General features: G+C 32.8%; 1 long non-coding RNA gene across 1 annotated transcript; it reads right to left on the minus strand.

The window, feature by feature from the left end:
* Positions 1-2266: 2266 nt before the first annotated feature.
* On the minus strand, positions 2267-3070 carry LOC131171711 (uncharacterized). Its single transcript, XR_009142365.1, has 2 exons — positions 2891-3070; positions 2267-2731 (listed from the first exon to the last, which is right to left on the minus strand). It is a non-coding gene; the product is annotated as an uncharacterized LOC131171711 (long non-coding RNA).
* Positions 3071-26477: the final 23407 nt, after the last annotated feature.

A 26477-nucleotide genomic window follows, 5' to 3' on the forward strand; every position in this document is an offset into this window, starting at 1 on the left:
AGAGTAGATATGCTAATGTAGCTCAAAAACTCATTAAAGTACTTGAATGAAAGCAATAAATATTTTTCAAGAGAAGAGAGCAATTCTAAGCCTTCATTAAGTGTAAATTGGTGTAGAATAAGTGCTTATATGGTCCCTTTTGAAATTAGAATATTTTAAAACAATTTGGAATGTTACTGGCATAGATTTTGAGGAAATGACCATTATTTTATCGTTTTTTGCATTCAGTACAAGGTAGCAAAATAAAGAATTTTTAAATACCAGTAGGAATGCAACTTAGCAAACATCTTAAGAATTTCAAATACCAGTAGCAAAATAATTTAGCCAAATGATACTACTAGTGCCTGACTTAGATTTGAGACTTTAAATAATCATGCCAACTTTGAGAAAAGAATTGGACTAGTTGAAAACTTTAAAAGCATGATAGAAAACAAGCTCTAAGCACTTAATTTTGAAAACTTAAAGGAGTTAAAGATATGAACACATAGCACTACTCCCTCAATTCTTTGTATAATAAACCTAAGACTCAATATCCTAAACCTAAACCTTTGATACCTCTTTAATGTAGCTTGGAAGGCAATCTTTTTGTCTTCCTTTGACTTTGATTCATCTTGTGTTAACTTTGAGAACCATCCATCTATAAATGAGCTAACCACAAGTCATTTCTTTTCTTTGAGCCTTAAGACCATCACACAACTTAAAGAAAATGTTAGATTGATTCTAGCTGTATTTTGGTATCATCAAAATTCATGCTCATTTTGAGCTTATGCAGCCAACAAAATCAAAATTCAAGATGTTTCAAAAAAAAAAAAATTCAAGAAATGATCGATAGAAAGGGCATTCCAAATTCCTAGAAAAAATAAGTTATATTAATAATACAAATGTATAAATTTCTTGAAGTAAATGTACAAATGGATGATGAAGATGACATAACAATAAATAGGGAGGATTTGAACTTATACATCAAGCTCTCCCCGCTACATTTCTCAATATAAAAAAAAAATAAAATAAAAAATTAAGGGTGCTACCGCATATGAGAATTAAATCTATAACAACTGAATAAGGGATATTAAGGATATGAGCATTAATAATTATTATTCAACCATTTCAGTTCGAATTATCTAATAAAAGTAGTAGACAATAAATTTTTTAATTAAAAAAAAATATTTTATTATTGTTCTTTGCTGTGGAATCAACTTTTATATTTATTTTTTATTATTTTTTTTAGCAATACTAATAAATTTTTTTTTTACAAGTTTACTATTATTTTTTTGTAAAAAAATATTTAAAATATCCTTTTTCCGTTATAATTTTTTTTAAATGCGTTTTAAAAAATTTTTGGCCCTCGATAGTTATTTATGTTTAATCATTTTATAAAAAATTTCACACATTTGCAATTGTTACTGTAGTTGTTAATTTTTTTATAATTATTTTTATTAATTTTATAAAAGATATTAAAAATACTTTTTCAACATGTTAAAAAAGACTTTTTTTCCTCTTTTATAAAATTAACATGTTTTTTTTTTGTTTAAAATATGTTTTCTGTTTTCTTTTAACATGTTTTTTGTTTTAAACATTTTCCTTAATATGTTAAAAGAGTTTTTTTTTATATTTAATAAAATTAATAAAAATAAATATGAAAAATTAAAATAATAATTACATAGGTGTGAAAATTTTTTATGAAGTGATTAAATATAAATAATTATCGAGGGATAAAATGTTTTTAAAAAATCATTTAAAAAATTTTATAATAAAAGGAGGACATTGCAATTATTTTTTAAAAATAAAAATGAAATTAAACTTGTGAAAACAAATTAAAATATTAATATTGCTATAAAAATTAATAAAAAAAATAAATTTAAAAACTCCTTCCCCGCACTTGTAAAGAATAAGAAATCATCTTTAAAAAGAAAAATAGCAAATGAGAAAACTTTTTTTATTAAAAAAATTATTAGCTTTTTTCAGATAACCAAAACTGAAATGGTTGCATTGCTCATCCAACGGCTATAAATCCCGTCCATGTATGCGATTGGCTCTCTACAGCAATACCCATAAATTAATAGAAGGGGCAGATGCAAAGGACTACTGACAGTGATTTTCAATTGAATCGATAATGAAACTGTATTTTCAAACGTTGAAGTCTGTATGTTTTGGGGAACTCGAAAATTAAAAGCTTTACCTATCAACTTTTACCTTCCTTGAAGAGATGGTTAGGTGCATTCTTCTTTTCTAGTGGAAATTGTTTGAAACTGCAGGAAAATGCATAGAACCAAACCCGGAAGAGCAACAAAGTTGATCCTATTGTTGCATATCAGCATTATAAGACTAGGTTACAGAAGTGAAACCCAGAAAGAAAAAATAAATATTTTAGTTCCCTATGTCATAAAAATAAAGAGATTGAGCCGTCCAGCCAATATCACCACCATTAGTACCACCACCACCACCGCCACCACAACCACCAACAACCATCGAACATAATCATTACCAGAAGCCAAGGAAGAAGAAGAAGAAGAAGAAGAAGAAGAAGAAAGCTTTATTGTGCAAGAATTGGATAACAGAGATGGGATTTCTTGTGCATCCAGCCCACCAGCTCTCAAATAAGCCCAAAATGAGACCCATTTGCTTTAACAATCTTCCCATCACAAACACCATATACTCTTTGATTTCCCACGTGATTTCAGCCTTAGCTCTCATCATCTTCCACCAGCAACACCACCACCACACCACAACCCTATCATCAAATAAAGCATAAGAAAACAATGAAAGATAATAAATAAAAGCCAAAAGGGAAATTGTTGGTATGGTTGCAAATGGTGAAATTGAAGATGAAATCAAAGAGAAGGAACGAGAAAAATAATTAAACATATGGACATAGAAGTTCTGTACGTACATAGAAATCTGTACGTTTTCTCTTCTTTCCTCTGAGATGGGTTTCCTTGTCCTATCGTAGACAGTAATAAACAGAAGAAATGGCAATAATAAAGAAGGTGGTGAGGTGAGGACACATAGGGTAGTTAGGGGTGGCCGCAGTCCGGTTTTGAATTGAAATTAAATCAGAATCGGTTCGGTTAAAATCAGATTAAAATCAGAATCGACTTTAAATCGGATAGAAACCATCATTCTGCGGTTTGGTTCAGGTTCATATTTTTTAAAAACCGTGAACCGGGCGTTCCGAACCGGATTGAACCAACGATTTCAAACAAGATTAAATTGGTGATTTAAATATAAAAAAATTTAATAAATATGTTACCTCACTCTTAATTCATTTATATATACCATTAATTCTTTATACAATTATTCTCTGCATTTTCTTTAATTCTTAATATTTTTTCAATTTTTTTCAAATTCTCTAAATATTTATTTTCTACATTCATTTTAATTTCCAATACTCTCTCAATTTTCCTACTTTATTATTTTATATACTTATTTAAATTTTTAATACTATCTCAATTACTTTATTATTACTTTAAATCCTCAATAAAATTTTCAATACCCTCAATTTTAATTTTTTTTTCTCTTTTATACTTTTTAATTATCAATTATTATATAATTTAAAAAAAGGCACTAAAAATTTTTATTCCTTTAAATCCTAAAGGGATATTTAGGCAAAATTAAGTTCATACACTTTTTGCTAATTTCTTTAAAAAAAATTAATTTTATCTCTAGTTTTTTAATCAGGTTCAAGTCTTTATTTATTAAATTTTTCTTAAAGATAAATTATTTTATTTCTTTTTTTTTTCTTATTTTATTTTGATTGAAAGATTTCTAAGAAAAATTAAAATATTTTTATAAATATAATTTAAATTTTGAATCAATAAAACTTTCTCTAATTTTTTTAATCTAAGTTATCCTTAAACCATTTCTAAATCGCTTCCAAACCGTCCTTCAAACTGTTTTGAACCGTTCTTTTTCAAACCGTCTTTCAAACCGTTTTAAACCGGGGCTCAAATCGAAATCGACGATTTAGGAACCGTCTTTCAAACTGTCCCTTAATGATTTGGTTTAGATTCATGATTTAATTGAACTTAAATCGGTGATTCATGAACCGTGACCACCCCTAAGGGTAATGTTTCTTTGAGGATTATTTTTTTCTTGTGAGTGCCTTTACTACCCTACAGTGTATGTCCAAACATAATGACGCCAAGTAAATGTGGGAAATGAGAGAGAGTGGTGCTGTTTTGTGCGGTTTTGGTTTCAATTCAATTCTTCGCCTGAATACCCAATTTGCTCTACTTGCGAAGGAAGCCCAGATTAGCTAGATTTGCGCAAGCAATCTGTGTCCTCTTTTCTTTTCCCTTTCCACCCCTATCGATTCTCATAATTCCACTATTACCCCTTTTCTTCTTGTTGTGATCTATGAATTTGGCTTCCACTTTTTTTTAACTCTCCGGTCCTGACCAAACAGGGCACCAGGGTCGAGGCTAAATTTCTCGAAAGAGCCACCAAACCAAGAGTGCTTCTTGGCCTAACATTCGTTTGTGGATTCTAGGGACCTAACTAGGCTAAAATCAGCTAAGCCCACGCTTAGATGCATGTAGCACTAGCAGCAGAAACAACAGTTTCTTTCAAGCATTTATATGCCTGGTCTGTTCGAAACTGTGATTTAAATTTACTTTTTAAAAGACTTTATTTTAATTATTAATAAAAATAATTTAAAAAAATTTTTATTATCTTAAAATTTTTATAATTAAATATATTAAATTTAAATTAAGAATTAACTTTAGCAAGCTTTAATTTACATATTTAAAATGAATTACTCGAACTGAGCTAGGCACTCTTTTGTTCTTCAAGGTCTTTCACCCTTTGGTCAGTTACTGCAACCCCTTTTATTGGGGTCCATTTGAAGATTTGAACAATGGGTACTCTTGCTTATTTAAAACCCAGAAAAAATTTTTTGATATTATCCTTCATGTAGAGCAAGAAGGGTAAGAGTTCCCCGGATTTTACGTATCCATTTTAACAGAAAGTGTCATGTGATAGTGAATTGCCCTTAATGGTGTGCCCCTACAAGCTTTCCTTGAACTAGTAAAGGGCTACAGTAAAACCGTAAATGGTATAATTGTAAAACAGACACTATTGAAAACCAATTAATAAGTTTAACTTAGCATTGAAATTATTTTTTTAGAGTTTTTTTTTTTTTTTTTTTTAAATTTTGGGTAGACGACATTACCCTTGTTCAAGACCCCAAAATTGATAGGAATCATAAAGACAGAATACATGTAAAAACAGAACAACATGAGAATCTGGGTTGTGGGGGATTAAGGAAAGATTGTTGGACAGGTCCATGGTGATAAGGACTCGGGTTCATGAATTAGCAACGCATCTCAGGTGTATGGTGTCCTCATCCAAGCTCGAGAGAGACTATATTAAATTTTAGAGAAAGATGAAGAGATTGTTACCTGAGGAGAAAGTTGGCCAGCTCTTAGACCAAGACAAGATTGAATCATGAATCTGTCATAAAACCAACGGTTCTGATTAAATCTTGCTTGCTAGTCTTTCTTGCCCTGAAAAATAAAACCCATAAAATATATATAAAAAGAATAAGAAGAAGTACATGCAAGAATTGTGGCTGGTTGTTTGCCTCTACGCTAGCTATAACAAGCATTTGAAGCTTTTTCTGTGCTCTAATATTCTTTTACTAGAAAGAAGCTGGAGATAAAAGAAAAGGGCTAGAGAAAAACACAGAAGTAGAAATACTTTTTCAGTTCTGATCTGCTGGGGTTAGAGAAGAGAAGGCAAAAATTATTAAAACAAAGAAATAAATTGGAGAAAAAAGCACTAAGATATCAATCATTTTCAATCCAGATCTTCAAATATCATAATGATACTTCTTTTGTGCGCGTGACTGAAACCTTGACAGATACACAAACAGTGACAAACAAAAATGGTTCATTTGCATTCGTTCTTCTGATAGAGAAAGATAGACAGGGAGGGAAACAGTTCAGTACCTTACTGTTTATGTATTGTTTCAAGAACCCAAATTCTTTATTTATGAACAATTAGTTTTTCTTTCTAGTAGAGAGAGAGAGAGAGAGAGAGAGAGAGAGAGAGGGGCTTGAAATGTTTGTTTACTGAGAAATGTGGAAGGGAAGCAGGGAGGCGAGGGAAGACATTAATATGATATAGTAATTTTTTCATTTTAATAATAATAATAATAATAATAATTTTTTAAATAATTTAGTAATTTTTTTAAATAATAATAATAATAATAATAATGATAATAATAATAATATATGAGATTAGAAAAGCGAAAGGTCTGCTCTTCACAGTTGCAGTCCAATTTCTAAAAAAATTCAGCAGGAGCTTTTTGATAGGCAGTATTTTTTTTTCCTGAGTCTAGAAAGTGAGTCACTGGAGTGACAGATGATAATTAAATCATAAAGGGAAAGCGAATTTGCCATGCCACTTTATCTGCACCCTATATTTGTTATGCTAATTCAAAATCTTGATTGAATCAAAACTAATTTACCCTACTTTTGCCTTTAACTACATATAATGCCATAGTTCAATAAAAAGAGAATATATAAGCCCTTTCCTTCAGTTTTATTAATTGGACTTAACTTTGTGTGTAAAAATAAGTGAGGTATAATATCTATTTTATCCTTGTATCATTTAGCCTCTAAAATGATTTATCTTTCATTTAAAATTATTTTTCTTTAAAATTTAACTAATTATAATTCTTTTTTTATCAATAAACTCTTACCAATCTCTCAACTAATCACATCTCATTAAAACTTTAACCAATTAATAATAACTTTTGCCAATCTTTTAATCATTAGTGTTCTACCAAAAATTCAATTAATCATATCTAATCCTTTTAAAAATTGAACAAATCACAATTGATTTCATATTTTTCAATCCAAATCGTATTTTCATCTTATAGAAAAAAAAAAACATATTTCCTTTTGTCTATGATTTAGGGTAGTGCTGCGTATAACTCGCAAGTGCATGGATCATATGAAGTAGTATAAAAGGCATCATTCTCTCAAGGATCGTATTAAGTACTTAACAACACAATAATTATAATTATCTAGACGATCAAAATTGAGACTAATATTAAATTAAAACTAATTATCACTAAAGGCAAATATTAACCAATTAGCTAAACTTAATACCAATGAACTAAAATATTCCAGAGTTAGGGGTTCACACTTTAATTAGATTCAATCTGATGATAGATAAATAAATTAGTCTTTGGATAAATGACACGTGTAAGCATATAAAATATTTGTATGTATGTTGTCAGGGAAATTAATGAACGTGACATGGAGGTGCATATGACTAAGAAAGGAGTTGGATGTATTCAAGACAAAATATATGAGCTCTCAAAACAATAAGGGCCCATCCTAGAAGAATTTGAACTATCCTTATGCGAAAGAAACAAAAACCTACTCAATAGTATCCTTATCCTTGTCCCTATGCTGCACATAATCCTAAACCAAAGACAAGCATTGACAAACCCTCATATCAAAGCAGTCATATAGTTCCATAATAGAAACCACGGATGGTCAACAGCCTTGCCAGATGGGCTTACCACAACAATATCAACCCATATTGCGAGTTGATGTCATCGAAATAACGTAATCAATGTGTCCGAAAGATATATGGATGCCAAAATTAACATCTATCATTGCATCGATTTCACTGTGGTCTACCCTTAGAGGTGAGAATTAGAGATTCAAAGCTACATATGCCTAGTTGGTGTTAATCTCCTACTTGTTTAAGCCCTAAAACCATTCATTAGAAGGCTGGCTTATGCACTTTTCCAAGGCAAACTAGTCAAATAAGAAGTCTACTATGCTCACTCGACTTATTAATGTATTTCCTTATTGGAAACTGTGTACCAGAACCATTATTACTAAAAACAATCTAATTGGACCCCTCAAACAGATTTTAGTATTTAAGACAATCCATTTGTAGTGACTTTACATGTATCAGATAAATGTTGGCATGTTAGTTCTATAAATAAGGATTTCCCATGTTGGAAAGATAGATTTTGGTTGAGAATATAGCATAACCTTGTTAGAATCAACCTCTTGTAACCCTTTAAGATTAGTCATAGTAGTTGATGAAGTAGTCATATGACCCCTAAAAGTATCATAGCACTTGAATTACTCAAATTCATCTTAGCTACATGTCCTCATCCTAAACACTACCTGAATCCTTAGTTATTAAATGGTGCCATCTATGGGAAATGAAATAGGTCTTGCTGAAGTTCCCTAAAAATAACGTTCATACATGATATGCCCATTGAGACCTACATGGCCGATGAAGAAAATCCTTTTTCTAACCCAGCCACAATTGGCCAAAATACCAACCCTACATACATCCCTCCTACATAAACCCTGTCAACCATTCCTAATCTTTGGGCCTCCCTATTTGGGACCTATTTATTAATAACCTCAACACAATGTATTCCTCTAACCTTCCTTACCATACCTCGACTAATAATGACCACCAGGTAATGTCTCTACAAATGTCCCAAATAAACGCCTGGTTGAACCAGACAATACAACAAAAGGGACTAATTCCCAATTATGTACCGACATTCGAGATGCAAATTCTAGCCAAAGAAACAAACCAAGTTGATGAGCTTGCTAGTGAGGGAAGGCGAAAAAGGCAAAAAAGGAGAACAAAAGAGTATGAAAAACCCCTAGTAAGAATAAGGAGTCGGATTGTCTTAAATTAGATAGATTAGAATTACAACTCTGAAGGAGGTGTCTCCTATTCTATAAATCCAACTTAGCTTCCAGAAGACGATATTAGCGTTAGGGAGGACATAATAAAAACGAAGGCCTATTAAAGACTTAGAAAGAAAAGGGAATGGATAAAAAGGCAGAGGCTCCTAAAAATAACTCAATGGAAGAAGGCTGCATTGATGAGAAATTACGAAAGCTATTACAAAAAGTGCGAGCAGAGTTCAAAGCTAAAAAAGGAATAGACAATGCACAGCTGAGAACCATATCCCCATTTTTTGTAAGGATATAGGCTAAGGTCATTCCAAAGAAATTCATGATGCCAACTATGACACCCCTTTATGATGACACAGGCAACCATCGAGACCATGTTATTAACTATAAAATGATCATGGAATTACAAACCCACTTGATGCTTGTTAGTAGTATGCCCTAGAGCACATCATTTAGTATGTATCTTGTACATATTTTTATTAATAAGAGGCATTTCCACTTTTCCATTTACATAATATATTTATGTGTAATAGAAAAGGTCCATTGATATTTTGTTAGAAATATTATTCTTAAGTCGTTAAGAATATGAGTGACAATATTTCTAGCACAAAGTATCATAAATAGGTTCACAATCGAGGATACTTCATAATAAGGACATGACATATCCAGAAAGATTATATTCATATTTGTTCCCAAGTTATTTATATGAGATATAAATAAGATGGAATGGTGAGTCTCATGCCATATAACAAACATGATAGGCACTTATAAATGATAAGTAGGCCGAACCAGTGACACTTATGACAAGCACATGGAGTTTACTCTTGTCAATGTTTTGTCATAAATCATATCAGTGCATATAATCTTTAGACCTGAGATAGCACAGTTATCTTGTGTATAGGTAGTTTGAGTTTGATACTGCTTTCATACTTGTACTATGTATGGGTATATGGGCATCTGTTGGCTCCTACTAGTTATATATGGAGGTAGGTGTTGATCAAGATGGAATCTGTTCCTCTAAGTAAATAGAGATAAAATCCTATGTTCATTTAATTGTTCTTGATGTTTCAAGTTCCTGGCCAGGACAGATAGATTTATTCAGAAAAGAGTTTCTGATGAGAACATCTTTTTAATCAAGAACTGGAATTAAAAGAGAACATAATATTCATAGCAAATGGAGTTTGACATAAACCATGACTCCAGCTTGAGTTGGGATTTTGTAATAGAGAGATTCTAGTGCATGGTAACATATGATTATAGGTTCATTTAAGGTAAACCTTATTACTAATTGGGTGGCCATGGCATGCTATGCTAGGTGTTAACCATGGTCTATGAGGTTCATATAAATGATTTAGAGAAATCATTTATGGTAAGAAAGAGTTCTGATAATATTAAGAGTTGATATTATGTCTCATCGCCAATTAGTGATGAGCCTAGTAAGTCACAAACATACACAAGTTATCACCTATTTAAATATGATTTAATTAATTAATTAAAGTGTTTAATTGATTAATTAAATAGGTTTAGTTTGCAATTAAATTGCAAAGTCTCTAGCATGACTTGAAACCAAATCTAGATTATTGGATGTATAGTATAAGTTAAATTTATATTTAAAGTGTTTAAATATGAATTTAATTAATGAGAAATTAATTTATAGAGATTAGTTAATTAATTTATATTTGATATAAATTAGAAGAAGAAAAATAATTATTTTAGGTTAAGAATTTAAAATTAAGACACGGGGGCATTTTGGTCATTTCACAGTGTGACACATGGCACTATGAGATGGTGACACATGGGATTACACATAAGCTTGCCAAATGTTTTTTAATCATGTAAGATGATTAAAACCAAGATTAAATATAGGTTTGACACTTGGCACAATGTGATTGGGTCATTTAAACCTAGAGCTAATCAAAGGGTAACATGTGGCAAGGGTTTAATGTGTTAACCTAGCTATATAAGTGTTGTTATGAAAAAGAAAAACAACCAGCAGCCACTCCTCTCCTTTGTCATGCCATTTTGAGGCTCTCCATCTATTCTTCTTCATCTCTCATCAATTCAAAGAGATTAGCCATCAATCTCTTGAATTAAGAACGCTAGAAATTGTTTCTAGTGTCCTGTTTACATCTCTAATCTCTTAAAAGGCAGAACTTGAATTTCTAATTAATAGAAAAAGCTTTAGAAGCTGTTCAAGGGCTACCATAGGTGTTCTTGGTGTGGACAAGCTAGAGGGACAATATTTGGTGTCCTGAAGACAAATCTCAAAGGCGTAGACACGCTGCAGTGCATCAAGAGATTAGTGTAATCGTTCTTGATTTAATCTAGGGTTCTAAAATTAATCTGATTAATTTTAAAATCTTAAATGGCAAATACAGATCCAAAAACATATTAAAAGAGTTTTAATATGTTGTTTATCATTGAAATCAAATAGATAAAAATAAATCTTGCATGATGCATGTGACCCTAGGTGAAAATTTTTGAATTCAATGGTATAAACTTGCGTTTTTCACGCTTCCGTTCCTTCAATTGGTATCAGAGCCACTATATTTGCCATTTAGATTGATGTTTATATGATTTAATTATGTGTTTGATCATGAGATCAAAAGTTCATTGCTAGTTGCAAAGCCAAGGTGGCGGCACAAATGATGAACATCATGGTGCGCATGGTTGATGCACCACAATGGTGTGCAAAGGTAAATGGATGGTGAATGTGCAATTGTTGTATGATCTAAGATCCATTTTATGTCTAATTAAATTGTTTAATTAGAATTTTTATCACACAATTAAATTATGATTCAAATCAGAATTTTAAAAATTGTTTGAATGTGATTCAAATATGAATTTTAAAAGTTGTTTGAATGTGATTCAAATATGTTTTTTTAAAGTTGTTTGAATCATATTTAAATCTGATTTTTTAAAATTGATTGAATAAAATTCAGATCTGATTTTTTTAAAAATGTTTGAATGTGATTCAAATCTAAATTTTTAAAAAATGTTTGAATTTGATTCAAATCTGAATTTTTAAAGTTGTTTGAATGTGATTCAAATCTGATTTTTTAAATTTGTTTGAATGAGATTCAAATCTGAATTTTTAAATTTATTTGAATCATATTCAAATCTAGATTTTTAAGTTGAATATGAGATATTCAATTTAATTTAAGTATGTATATTTTATTTAATTGTTAAATAGTGATATGCATGATGGATGATCATGGACTACAAAAGACCAATGTGATTGGATTTATTTCTTTTATGTTTCTTTGGGATTGTAAATTAATTAATTTATTTTAATTTATTTTGGGCATGTATTATTAAGTTTGTAATAATTTTTGGGTTGTAATTTCATTTATTTAAGTTCTTGTAAATTCACCTTGGTATGCCAAGGATTACTATGTAATATTGGATTGCAAGAAGTTCAAGGAGGTCAAGAGCATTGGTGGGATCAGTGGGAGGAATTCAAGATCAAGTGTTGATTATGTACTCCTTCAGTAACACTTGTAAAATGAATGAATGAAATGCACCTAGGAATGCCCTGATTCAATTCTTGGTGGCTCAGAATTGAATCCCTTAGAAAGTCCATGATCATACCATATTTATTGCTTATCCATGAATGCATGAGATACATGGGAATGTATGCTATTATATGATATATGCATGCTAATTGGATAATGTGCAAAGTGAGACCTTAATAGTAATTAGAATGACCATAAAATCTTCTAAACAAATGATTAAGTTGGAAATGCTATAATTAAAGTAATTATAACATAGGCCCTCCATTGGGGCAATTATTTTAAGAAATTTTAAATAGTTGCATAAGATGTAATTAGTTTAAGAGATTTTCTTAAGAATAATTGTTAAGTATGAGATGTTGTAAATATGTAAATAGTTTGGTGGCCAATATTAGATGTACCTGAGGACATTAAAATTTTTGCATAATTACTAGCTCAGTGGGATCAACTTAACTAATGCAAGATAAGTCAATAATGGATGTACCTGAGATTTTGAGCATTAGGGCCTAGGTAAAGGATTGAACCTCACATGAGATGTGATGGGCAAGGAGTTGCTCACTTATAGTTTATTGTAATTCCAATAATGGATGTACCTGAGGATGATCAATAGAATTATAAGAATTCAATCACCCACTAGAAATCCATCCAACTAGGATTTCCGTTTTCTACTTTGGAAGTGTAGGATTTGCTAAGTTAGTGGGAGGACCAATTTGATTAAAAGACCATAATCATTTTGGTTAATTATATGATACATTTACTAATTAATCTGGTTATTTTCTGCAGTTAATTTTCTGATAAAATTGAGCACAGAACAACCACCACCATCTAATATCCTTGCAAGCATACTTGATCGCAATAGGTTGACAGGACCTAATTTGTCTGATTGGCTAAGAAATTTGAAACTTGTCCTGAACCTTGAACATATAGGATATGTTCTAGATTCAAATGTTCCTAGTCCTTTACCTCCAGAGGCCACACAAGAGGAACATGAAACTTTGGATAATTGGAAGGAGCATGATATGAGAGCTAAGTGTTACATGCTTGCTTCCATGAGTAATGAGTTACAAAAGCAGCATGAGAACATGTTGAGTGCGAGTGAGATCCTCCTTCACCTACAAGAGTTGTATGGTGAGCACAGCAGGAATGCTAAGTATGAGATATCTAGACAGCTATTCTGTATGAGGAAGTTTGAGGGACAGAATGTTGGGGATCATGTCCACAAGATGATTCGACTGATTGAGCAGTTGGAACATCTTGACTTCAACATGGATTTCCAACTACAGTTGGATTTGATCCTTCAGTCCCTTCCTAAGTCTTTTGGGAATTTTGTGGCAAATTTCCATATGACTCAACAGGAATGCACCTTAGCTGGTTTACTCAACATGTTGGTTATTGCCCAAAAGAATATACCGGGCAATAAAGGAAAAGAGGTAGCTTTGATTGCATCTTCTTCTGCTAGAAAGTCCAACAAGAAGAAGGGTAATAAGAAAAAGAAACCTCAGATTTCTGGTCCTTCCAAGAAAATAGCTAAATAGAAAAGGAAGACTAAAGCTGATGGAGGCAAAGGAAAGTGTTTTCACTGCCAAAAGTATGGGCACTGGAAAAGGAACTGCCCAGAGTATCTTGCTTCTCTGAAGGACAAGAAGGATACACCTTCGGAAGGTATGTCCATATATTGTTATTTAGATTCTGATGATCTTATAGTTCATCTACAGCTTGGGTTTTAGATACTGGTGCCAGTTCTCACATTTCTAATGATATGCAGGAACTAGCAAATAGTAGCAGCTTGCGTTCTCAAGATATTAGAGTCTGGATTGGCAATGGCTCAACTATTGAAGCTTTAGCCATAGGATCTAAATATTTTTACATGTTTGGACATGTTTTGTGTTTGGATAATATTTTATATGTACCTGATACTTTTAAGAACATTATTTCTATATCTAGTTTGACTAGAAATGGCTATGAATTTCAGTTCACAGATGATGTTTGCAATATTTATTTTGGAAATAAATATGTTAGTTCGGGTTATATGAATGATGGTCTTTATTATTTGGATAATAATGACAAACACAAATTGAATGCAAGTGATCTAAAAGAATGCAATGCCATGGTGAAAACCAACTCAAGTTCAAAATATATTTGGCACTTAAGGTTATGTCATGTTGCAGAAGATAGGATTGCAAAACTGGAGAAAATGGGGATTCTATCCTTACTGGGCTCTGAGCCTACTCCAACTTGTGAATCTTGCCTTCAGGGCAAAATGACTAGATCACCCTTTGTTAGACAAGGGTTAAGAGCTGAAAATATTTTGGAACTAATACATAGTGATGTATGTGGTCCATTTAAAGAAATGGTTAGAGGGGGCTTTCATTATTTTATTACCTTTACTGATGATAAATCAAGATTTGGGTATTTGTATTTGATGAAATACAAACATGAATCCTTTGAAAAGTTTAAAGAATTTAAATCTGAAGTAGAAAATCAAACAGGAAAGAGTATTAAAGCTCTTCGATCAGATCGTGGAGGTGAATATTTGAGTACTGAATTTGATGAATACTTGAGAGAGCATGGCATTGTTTCTCGGTGACTCCTCCGAGCCATACGGTGAATGGTGTATCTGAAAGGAGAAATCGTACCTTATTGGATATGGTATGTAGTATGATGAGCTATACTGATATGCCAATCTTCTTTTGGGGATTTGCATTAGAATCAGTTTTGTATATTCTGAATAGGATTCCATTAAAATCAATTTCTTCCACACCTTATGAGATATGGCATGGAAGAAAACCAAGTCTTAAGCATGTTAAGATTTGGGGTTGTCAAGCTTATATCAAAAAGCTGAACACTGATAAATTGGAGACCAGATCAGAAAAAGATCGATTTGTTGGATATCCAAAAGATAGTTTTGGATATTATTTTTATTTGCCTACTTCACAAAAGGTTGTGATAAGTAGAGATGCCACATTTCTTGAACAACAGTTTGTTCAAGAAGGAGGTAAAGGAAGGCAAATAGAGTTAGAATTGAAGAATTCTGACCAACTAACAGATCAGATGGATATAGATCCATCTAGTCAACCTATACCCGTTGATGAAACATCTACAGCTATTCCTCGTAGAAAAACTAGGGTATCTCACCCACCAGTGAGATATGGTTTTCTTTATGAAGAAGAACAAGAGTTGTCTATTCATGAAGAAGTAGATCATGGAGATGATCCACTTACCTATGAAAAAGCTATATCAGATATAAACTCTTCAAAATGGATTGATGCTATGAAATCCGAGATTGATTCCATGTATAAGGATCAAGTTTGGGATATTGTTGACTCACCTGAAGGTATTGTGCCTATAGGAAACAAATGGGTTTTCAAGAAGAAAATTGGTTCTGATGGAAAGGTAGAGACCTATAAGGCAAGGCTAGTAGCGAAAGGGTTTCGCCAAAGGCAAGGAGTCGACTATGAGGAGACTTTCTCGCCTGTTGCCATGCTTAAATCAATTAGGATTTTATTAGCAATAGCTGCATACTATGATTATGAGATTTGGCAGATGGATGTCAAAACAGCTTTTCTCAATGGATACATTGAAGAAAACATTTTCATGGAACAACCTAGGGGTTTTGAATCCCAAGATGGTTCCAAGGTATGCAAGCTAAAGCGATCCACTTATGAGTTGAAATAAGCTTCGAGGAGTTGGAACATCCATTTTGATGAAGCCATTAAATCCTTTGGTTTTATCAAAAATGAGGATGAGCCATGTGTATATAAGAAGGTCAGTGATAGTGCTATCACTTTCCTTGTCTTATATGTGGATGACATACTGTTGATGGGTAATGACACAAGTATGTTGACAACTATAAAGGTATGGTTGTCAAATACATTCTCCATGAAAGACTTAGGGGAGGCAACCTATATTCTTGGGGTTCGCATATGTAGAGATAGAGCGAAAAGAATAATTGATTTATCCTAAAGTCTATACTTGGAAAAGGTGTTAAAGAGGTTTAACATGCTTGATTCCAAGAGAGGATTGTTACCAGTGAGACATGGTATCCACCTTTCTAAAGAGATGTCTCCAAAGACACCTGAAGAAAGAGATAAGATGGCCAGGATTCCATATGCTTCGGCTATTGGAAGTTTAATGTATGCAATGTTGTGTACTAGGCCGGATATCGCATATGTTGTTAGTTTGACTAGCAGGTATCAATCCAATCCAGGTTTGGAACACTGGATAGCTGTCAAGAATATCCTTAAGTACTTGAGAAGAACTAAGGATTTATTCTTGATTTATGGAGGTGGAGACTTGCAATTGGATGGTTATACTGATTCTGATTTCCAATTAGATATTGATGATAGAAAGTCTACCTCTGGATATGTGTTCATTTGTAATGGAGGTGCAGTCAGTTGGAAGAGTTCCAAACAGAGCACGACTGCAGATTTCACTATAGATTTGAGTATATTCTTTGCATCGGATCTTTGCAAAGGAAGCTGTTTGGATAAAGAAGTTCGTGACAGAACTTACAGTAGTTCCTTCTATTGAGTCAGCAGTTCCACTAAACTGTAACAACAATGGAGCAGTCTTACAGGCTAAGGAACCAAGGTCTCACAAGAAATTCAAACACATAGAAAGGCGCTACCACATTATCAGAGAAATAGTTGGGTGAGGCAATGTAGCCATGCAGAAAATAGCATCAGCTGAAAATCCAGCTGATCCATTCACTAAGCCTATGTCACAGACTCAATTAGATCGACATCTTGAGAAGATAGGTCTAAGATATTGTAATGAATGGCTCTAGTGCTAGTGGGAGATTGTTAGTGGTATGCCCTAGAGCATATCATTTAGTATGTATCTTGTACATATTTTTATTAATAAAAGGCATTTCCACTTTTCCGTTTACATAATATATTTATGTGTAATAGAAAAGGTCCATTGATATTTTGTTAGAAATATTATTCTTAAGTTGTTAAGAATATGAGTGACAATATTTCTAGCACAAAGTATCATAAATAGGTTCACAATCGAGGATACTTCATAATAAGGACATGACTTATCCAAAAGATTGTATTCATATTTGTTCCCAAGTTATTTATATGAGATATAAATAAGATGGAATGTTGAGTCTCATGCCATATAACAAACATGATAGGCACTTATAAATGATAAGTAGGCAGAACTAGTGACACTTATGACAAGCACATGGAGTTTACTGTTGTCAATGTTTTGTCATAAATCATATAAGTGCATATAATCTTTAGACCTGAGATAGCACAGTTATCTTGTGTATAGGTAGTTTGAGTTTGATACTGCTTTCATACTTGTACTATGTATGAGTATATGGGCATCTGTTGGCTCCTACTAGTTATATATGGAGGTAGGTATTGATCAAGATGGAATCTGTTCCTCTAAGTAAATAGAGATAAAATCCTATGTTCATTTAATTGTTCTTGATGTTTCAAGTTCCTGGCCAGAACAAATAGATTTATTTAGAAAAGAGTTTCTGATGAGAAAATCTTTTTAATCAAGAACTGGAATTAAAAGAGAACATAATATTCATAGCAAATGGAGTTTGACATAAACCATGACTCCAGCTTGAGTTGGGATTTTGTAACAGAGAGATTCTAGTGCATGGTAACATATGATTATAGGTTCATTTAAGGTAAACCTTATTACTAATTGGGTGGCCATGGCATGCTATGCTAGGTGTTAACCATGGTTTTATGAGGTTCATAAAAATGATTTAGAGAAATCATTTATGGTAAGAAAGAGTTCTGATGATATTAAGAGTTGATATCATGTCTCATTGCCAATTAGTGATGAGCCTAGTAAGTCACACAAACACACAAGTTATCACCTATTTAAATATGATTTAATTAATTAATTAAAGTGTTTAATTGATTAATTAAATAGATTTAGTTTGCAATTAAATTGCAAAGTTCCTAGCATGACTTAAAACCAAATCTAGATTATTGGATGTATAGTATAAGTTAAATTTATATTTAAAGTGTTTAAATATGAATTTAATTAATGAGAAATTAATTTATAGAGATCAATTAATTAATTTATATTTGACATAAATTAGAAGAAGAAAAATAATTATTTTGGGTTAAGAACTCAAAATTAAGACACGGGGGCATTTTGGTCATTTCACAGTGTGACACATGGCACCATGAGATGGTGACACATGGGATTACACATAAGCTTGCCAAATGTTTTTTAATCATGTAAGATGATTAAAACCAAGATTAAATATAGGTTTGACACTTGGCACAATGTGATTGGGTCACTTCAACCTAGAGCTAATCAAAGGGTGACATGTGGCAAGGGTTTAATGTGTTAACCTAGCTATATAAGTGTTGTTATGAAAAAGAAAAACAACCAGCAGCCACTCCTCTCCTTTGTCACGCCATTTTGAGGCTCTCCATCTATTCTTCTTCATCTCTCATCAATTCAAAGAGATTAGCCATCAATCTCTTGAATTAAGAACACTAGAAATTGTTTCTAGTGTCCTGTTTACATCTCTAATCTCTTAAAAGGCAGAACTTGAATTTCTAATTAATAGAAAAAGCTTTAGAAGCTATTCAAGGGCTGCCATAGGTGTTCTTGGTGTGGACAAGCTAGAGGGACAACATTTGGTATCCTGAAGACAAATCTCAAAGGCGCAGACATGCTGCAGTGCATCAAGAGGTTAGTGTAATCGTTCTTGATTTAATCTAGGGTTCTAAAATTAATCTGATTAATTTTAAAATCTTAAATGGCAAATACAGATCCAAAAACATATTAAAAGAGTTTTAATATGTTGTTTATCATTGAAATCAAATAGATAAAAATAAATCTTGCATGATGCATGTGACCCTAGGTGAAAATTTTTGAATTCAATGGTATAAACTTGTGTTTTTCACGCTTCCGTTCCTTCAATGCTCTCTTATGCAAAGTGTTCCGGACTACCCTAACTAGTGCCACTTAGACCTGGTTCTATAATCTAGAGCAAGGGGTGATCAAATGTTTTCCTAACTTGGCTAACACTTTTATGGGTAGGTTTATAGCAAGTGTACTAGCCTTACGCAAGTCTAGCTATTTGGAGACAATCAAACAAAGGTGAAATGAGACTCTAAGAGAATATTTCAAGTGATTCAATGTAAAAGCTTTGCAGATTCTCAATCTCGATGAACCTAGAGTAGTAGAAGTAATGCAAAAAGGAACCACCTGGTCAGAGTTCTTTGGGAGCCTAAGTTGAAGACCACCCATGACCTTGACTGAACTCATGCAATAGGCAAAAAAATACATGTGATAGGATGATGTGATATCAACCTGTAATTTCACAAGGTAAGAAAGGGAAAGGCACCATAAAGAGCATAAAAAAGATCCCATCGATACCTCATCATATCAAAGATTAGATAGGAATAGAGAAGCACTAGAGCACTACTGAGTGCGCAGAGAATGAGATAGAAGGGATGAACCCATCAAGCCAACCCTCGTGACCCCTTTGAAGGTCATGGAAGCCTAGGTACTTGTAACACCCCTATTTGTATAGCCTGTTACATTTTACTATTTTGGTGACCGGTATCGGTCCGGATAATTAAGGGATTAGAATGAATCACGTCTAAGACACCTAGATAAGCCTTGAACGCAAATAATTAATAATTTCCAAATAGTTAAGTATAAAGAAGAAAAACAAAATATAAAAAGTTAAATGAGCCGGGAGTCACAGCGATGGGTGACCTTCTCGAGAAGTGACTGCGAGGTCAGTCTTAACTCAAATTTCGAACCGAAAAATGTGATGCCGCAGTCCTTAGGACTATTGCGAATACTGTGGAAAAGAGAAAATCACAAAAAAGAGTTGTTAAGAAGGTCAAATATTTAGGTCAAGGATCCGGAAGAAATATCGAATAACTTGCAAACCGGATTGAACCAGCGAGGGGCAATTTGGTCAATTCACCCCTAGAGCTGACTCCTGACCTAAATGTTCAATAAAATCGGAGAAAACAAAATTTTAGAATCGAGAATTAAATTAAAGAACCAATAAAAAAAATAAATTCAAAAGAAAAAGAAAAGAAAGTTTATGGCTTCATGCATGACATAAGCATGATGCAATAAATCTAATATTCAAAAATTGAAATTGTGGGATAATCATGTATAAATAAAGTTAAAAATTCAAAAGAAAAAAAAAAGAATGTCTTCTTCTTTTTCTCGCAAAGCCGTCCCCTCTCTCTCTTACTCTCTCTCTCATATACCATTAACACCAAAAAATCAAGCTTCCAAACACTTGATTCCCACCATAAACTCTAGTAAAAAGCCCTAGAAACCTTCTAAGTGCCATTAGAAGAGAAGAATTGACAAGGTAATTTGGAGACATTAGAAAGGAAATTGAAAATTGAAGAGCACCCAAAGGTTAGTGATGATTTCTCCAATTTTCTCTCTCACTTTACAATTAGATACTTAAATTAAATTGGAGATTGATGAAAATAATGAAGAAATAGAAGGAATTGTACATGAACCCATTTTCGTCCAGCCTAGGGAGTACTTGAGTTTGCTAGATTTTACTTGAATTAGGAGTGTGGATAAGATTAAATGAGTTGGTTAATGAGATTATTACACTTTAATTGCATGAAATATAACAAATTGTAAATTAGGGTTTTCGAATTCTTGAAATTGGGAGAAAAATTGTTGAAAATAGTCAATTGATGCAAATGACCTTACTTGAGTTGAGAAATGGTCAATTGTGACCATTTGTGGTGTGTGTGAATTGCTAGAACCAAGTTTCAATTCAGATTGGTTAGGGTCAGTCTGTTGACAGCTTGACCTAAGTCCATTTCAGGGACTAAAACTAAAAAATTACTAACACAATTGGTATGAGGTCAATTGGGAATGAAATTAGACACATAATTGACCATTTTTCATTCAGGAGCCATTTCTAGAAAATGATATTAGGATAGTGAACAATTAGGCCAAATGCGGATTTGGGCACACTGCCTTGTACAAAAATGACCAAATGAACAGTAGTTACTTAAATAACCATAACTTGGTCTAGGAAGGTCCAAATGACCTAAATCTTATGCCGATAGAAATTTGAGACATAGCCCTACAACTTTCATGAAGAAAACAAGCCCAAATTTTAACCATAACCTATCCGAAAAGTCACTTGCACTCAGCACACCAAAACTGCCAGGATCCAGAAAATGCCTAGAATTCTGGGTAACACCAAATCTGGCTAGCCCCATTCAAATAGTCATAACTTGGGCTAAAAAACTCCAAATGGAGTGATTCAAAAAGGGTATTAAATTTAAGACAATAAGGAACAAGTCTTATGAAGAACACTTTGCCAAATTCTAACAGCAACATGATCAATGGAATATTATAATACAAGATAACAAATCTGGAAAATTTGAAATTGTGCCTAGGAAACCTAAAAATATAAGGGACAACCAAAATCAACAAATTTGGTAACCAAAATGTGGTGTGTGGGTGAAATTGAAATTCCTGTACCTATTAAGCATAAGAAAGTCAATAAAGTGATTGGAATAGTATCGTAAATAGTAACCCTGAAATGCAAAATTCAAAGAACATTAATTTAAGTACATTAGAGTTAGAAATAAATAGATGTGAAATTATTATTGAATTTATTATAAGTTATGATACTGAAACACTATAAAATTGTGTATTTCAGTTAAAAGAAATACCGGGAAAGAACTCGAGGCATCAAGTTAAGGCCAAGAGGCGACTCGTGTAAGGTTTGTGCACAACATAAAATTTGTCTTTAAATTTCTTTTGCAATTGTATAAAATGAATTGTGATTTTTTTGATTGCAACTTTGTGATTGAAATGAACAAATTATGTTGACCTAAATTGTTGTAAAGTTTAATTGTATGTGTTCAATTTGGCAATAAATGTTTAGTAAATTGCTAAGACAGTTTTGAAACCACAGTTTCATGACCATATATTTAAATGCCTCACTAGCATGACTAGTGGGAGGAATTAGTTTTGAATTTTGATTCCCTCTCTGGCTGAAGTGTTGAGGTGTGTGCCAGTAGAGGAAGAAATTGAATGGGTACCCATAGATTGAGCTAGCTAGCCTTGTGATTCCTCATAAGCCTTCGGCTATTGAGATGAACATTGTTCTGATGGCATGGTATAACTGTGTATTTTTATGAGATTTGTTTTGAGACTTCCGAAATGAGACTGTTTGACTAAAATTGTAAATTGTGCTTTGTATCTGTTTTTCATTTTCAATACAATATTTGAATAAATGTGATTTGATTTATGCATAAATTGTATTTTAGTATGTTGTGCACCACTGAGTCATAGTACTCAGAGATGGCTGTTTATTACTGTCGCAGATAGAGAGACTAGGAGAGCAGCAGAGTGAGCTGCTGAGGATCTCAGAGCTACATCCTTGAGACTTTGTTGGGTATAATTTTATACCCTGATTGTAAAGTTTATTTTGGTGTATGTAACTATGTTTACATGTATACACGGGTTTTGAGCAGTTGTATAAATTTTATAATAATATTATTGTAGGAGGGGGGGGGGGGGGCGTGAGATGAAATATCATCCAATAGAATTATATAAAATGCACTAAGTAATGCCCAAGAAAGATAGTGGAGTCACAATGGTCTCACTTAAGTACCACCTCCTTAGACAGCATTTCCTAGACATGTACTTCATACAATCCTAATAGAATCAAACCACTGGTAAGTACCGTCTTCCCATAACACTACCACGGTACTAAGGATTTATGCCACGAAGGCATAGATAGACAGGAGTCGCCACCCGGGTAATAATCGGGACATATTAAGTGTTTCTTCTAAGGGTCATGGATGGCAACTTATGTAACACCCCTATTGGTATAGCCTGGTATATTTCACTGTTCCGGTGACCAGTGTCGGTCCAGACAATTAAGGGGATTAGAACCATACTTAAGACAACTAGAGAAACCATAAACACTAATAATTAGTGATTTCCAATTAGTTAAGTATAAATAAGAAAAACAGAACATAAGAAGTTAAACGAGCCGAGAGTCACGGCGATGGGTGACCTCCTCGGGAACGACTGCGAAGTCATTTTAAACTCAAATTTCGAACCGTAAAAAGTGACGCTGCGATCCTTAGGACCCTTATAAACATAGTGAAAAAAAGAAAATCATGAAAAAGAACTGTTAAGCCAGTCAAATAATTAAGTCAGGGAGCCGGAAGAAATATGGAATTATTTGCAAACCGGGATGAACCGGCGAGGGGCAATTTGGTCAATTGACCCCGAGAGCTGACTCCTGACCAAACTGTCAAATAAAATCAGAGAAAAGGGAATTTCGGAATCAAAAATTAAATTAAAGAACTAATAGAAAAAAAAAGAGAGGAAAATGAAAAAATCAAAAGTGATGACATCATGCATGATCTCATGCATGATGCCAAAAATAAATTAATTAGTTGAGTTATTTAATTGGACTTTTTGTGTTCTTCTATAAGCCTAAATAAATAAAGAAAAGAAAAGAAAAAAAAAAACAAAAATCCTTTCTTCTTCCTTCCTTCCTAATTTCCGCCCCACTTCCTTCCCAAAAACTCTCCATGAAAGCTTTTTCTTTAAGCTTACTTTTAAGCTTAATTTGCTTCACCCAATCAACATAACTTCTCTAAAACTTCATTAAAGCTTGTTATTACAACTTGAGAAGAAGAATTACAAGAAGAAAGAAGAGTTAAAGATAGCGTTTGAAGGATTTAAGAAAGGTTAGTGTGCTAACTTACCATTTTACTTCTTTAAATGCATAATTAGTTGTGAAAGAGAGCTTAGAACTTGATTAAATGAAACAAATATGGGGGAAGGACCATTGCTAAAATTTTGGTCTGGTTGAAGGGAGTATGAATTGCATGAATTTAATGAGTTTGAATGAGTGTAGAAACCTTAATTAGTTGAATGATTAGCATTAAAACCATTAATGTAGTTAAATACAATGAATTAGTGAGATTAGGGTTTGTGAACCAAATTTTGGAGAAATGCATAAATGATATCTTTGACCAATTGTGGACTGAAAAATGGTCAATAATGACCAAAGGAAATGTATGGGAATTGTTAGAATGGTTGACAAATTCGTAGGTCAATTCAGCATGAACAAATCAACTTTGAAGGACCAAAACGGAAATTTTACACGTCCAATTGATATTCCACCAATTGGAGATGAAAATAGACATAAAATAGCACAATTTTCATTAAGGAACCATGGCCAAAAACTGACTAAAACTTGGTGAACCAATTGACCAAAGTGAAATGAGAGCAGGCTGCCACTGCACTAAACTGACCAAATGAACAGTAATTGTTCATTTGGTCATAACTCGAGCTAGACAGGTCAAATTGACCTGAAATTTTACCAGTGATTAGATGAGATATAGACCTAAAACTTTCATGAAGAACACCACCCCAAATTATGCCATTAACCTAGTCAAATTATTGAGCAAAGTTGAGTTATTAAACCTGCAACTCTACAGAATTGCCATTGAGCAGTAAAGTTCCAATGGCTATAACTGTCTCTAGAAAACTCCGATTTAGGCGATTCTTGAACCGATGGAAACCTAAGACATAGTAGAACATTTCGTATGAAGGAAATTAGACCAAATTATGGACTTAACTCGATCAAATTACTGAATGAAGTTGGGTCAAAAATCTGCCAGAACCATAGTTGCAGTATGAACAGTGCACATGAACAGTAACTGTATTTTGGCTCTAACTTGAGCCACAAAACTCCGATTGGGGTGATCCAAAAATGAAAATACACTTAAGATAATAAGGAACATTTTCTATGAAGGAAGTTTTGCCAAATTCCAATAGTAGATTGACCAATGGAAAGTGCAACTTCGGAGCACCAAAACCGAAAATTGGCAATTTTGCCAAAATGACTTAAGCTTTGAGAAAATGACCAAAACCAACAAGTTTAATGACGAAAATGTGGTATGTGGGTGAAGTTGGAGTTCCCATACCTATTAAGCCTTAAAAAGTCAACAATTTGACTTGAATAGTGTAGTGAATAGTAACTCGAAACATAAAAACTTCGAGAATGTCGAATTTAACGCAATAGAGCTAGTTAAAATGAAGTGAAATTTATTTTTGGATTTATGCTAAGTTATGGTACTGAGACACTGTGAAATTATGTGTTTCAGCTGAAAAAGACTTGGAAGCCCTGAAAGACTGAGTCAAGGCCTAGAGACAACTCCAGTCAGGTTTGTGCACTATAAATTTATGTAATTGTTTTCCAATTGAAAATTTGAATTGCTATACTTTATGAAATCGCTGTGTTATTTATGAATTGTGTTGCCACTTTGTGACTACAAAAATGACTTTGAAAATTGTTTGGGATCTCTCATAAATTATTAAAAATAATTGTTTTAAATTGATTTTGGATTCACACTTAGCATGACAGTACCACATTTCCTCCTCCATTTATGGGGTTGAGATCGTTTATTTTCCTCCCTCTCTGGCTTGCCAGTTGAGGTTGTAGATCGGATGAGTACTCATTAGCTAGCTAGCCACCTCCCTCATTGATTTCGATTAATGGGGTTGTAGATTGCTTTGTCGTGGTGTACAACACGGCATTGATCGGAAATTTTGTGTCATGACTTAAGTTGTGTATGACTCTGGCAACACTGTGTTTATGAAATTGTTTGACTAAACTGTGTTTAATGGATTATTTGACAAAATGGTATCATTATGGACTTTGATATTTGCAAAATGTGACTGAGAAATATTTAAATTGTGTTTGGCAATGAATGATTTATTTGTTTGTATTTTAAATTTTTATTGTGCACCACTGAGTATTTTTATACTCGGCGATAGCTTATTTTCTTTATCGCAGATAAGAGCAAGGAGAAAGCAAAAGAGTGAGTCATTGTTAAATCGAGGACTACTCTGATCATTTTGTACGGGTATTATTTTATACCATTGTAGATAATCTTGATGTAAATATAGAATTGTTATTTGTATCAATGTAAGTTGAGCAGTTGTAAATAAATTGTAATGATATTATTTTGGACTTTCTTCTGTAAATTTAATATTTGTACATATGAATTTCCTGCTTTATGTTTTGTGAATGGAATTATTAAATATTCTGAGTTGGCAAATTTGATTTGGATTGTGGAACTGTTTTGGAATGAATTGATTTGAGTTGAATTGTGAATTATTGGAGGTTGGGAGTTGTGAAACATTTTTTGGAGTGTTTTTCTCAGGTATTTGAAGAACGGTTTTCTCCAAAAACAAACGAAACTCTGTCAAAATTTTTATAAAATTTGCGACAAAATTTAAAATG

This window comes from Hevea brasiliensis, chromosome 13, assembly GCF_030052815.1.
Source record: "Hevea brasiliensis isolate MT/VB/25A 57/8 chromosome 13, ASM3005281v1, whole genome shotgun sequence".
Lineage (NCBI taxonomy): Eukaryota > Viridiplantae > Streptophyta > Magnoliopsida > Malpighiales > Euphorbiaceae > Hevea > Hevea brasiliensis.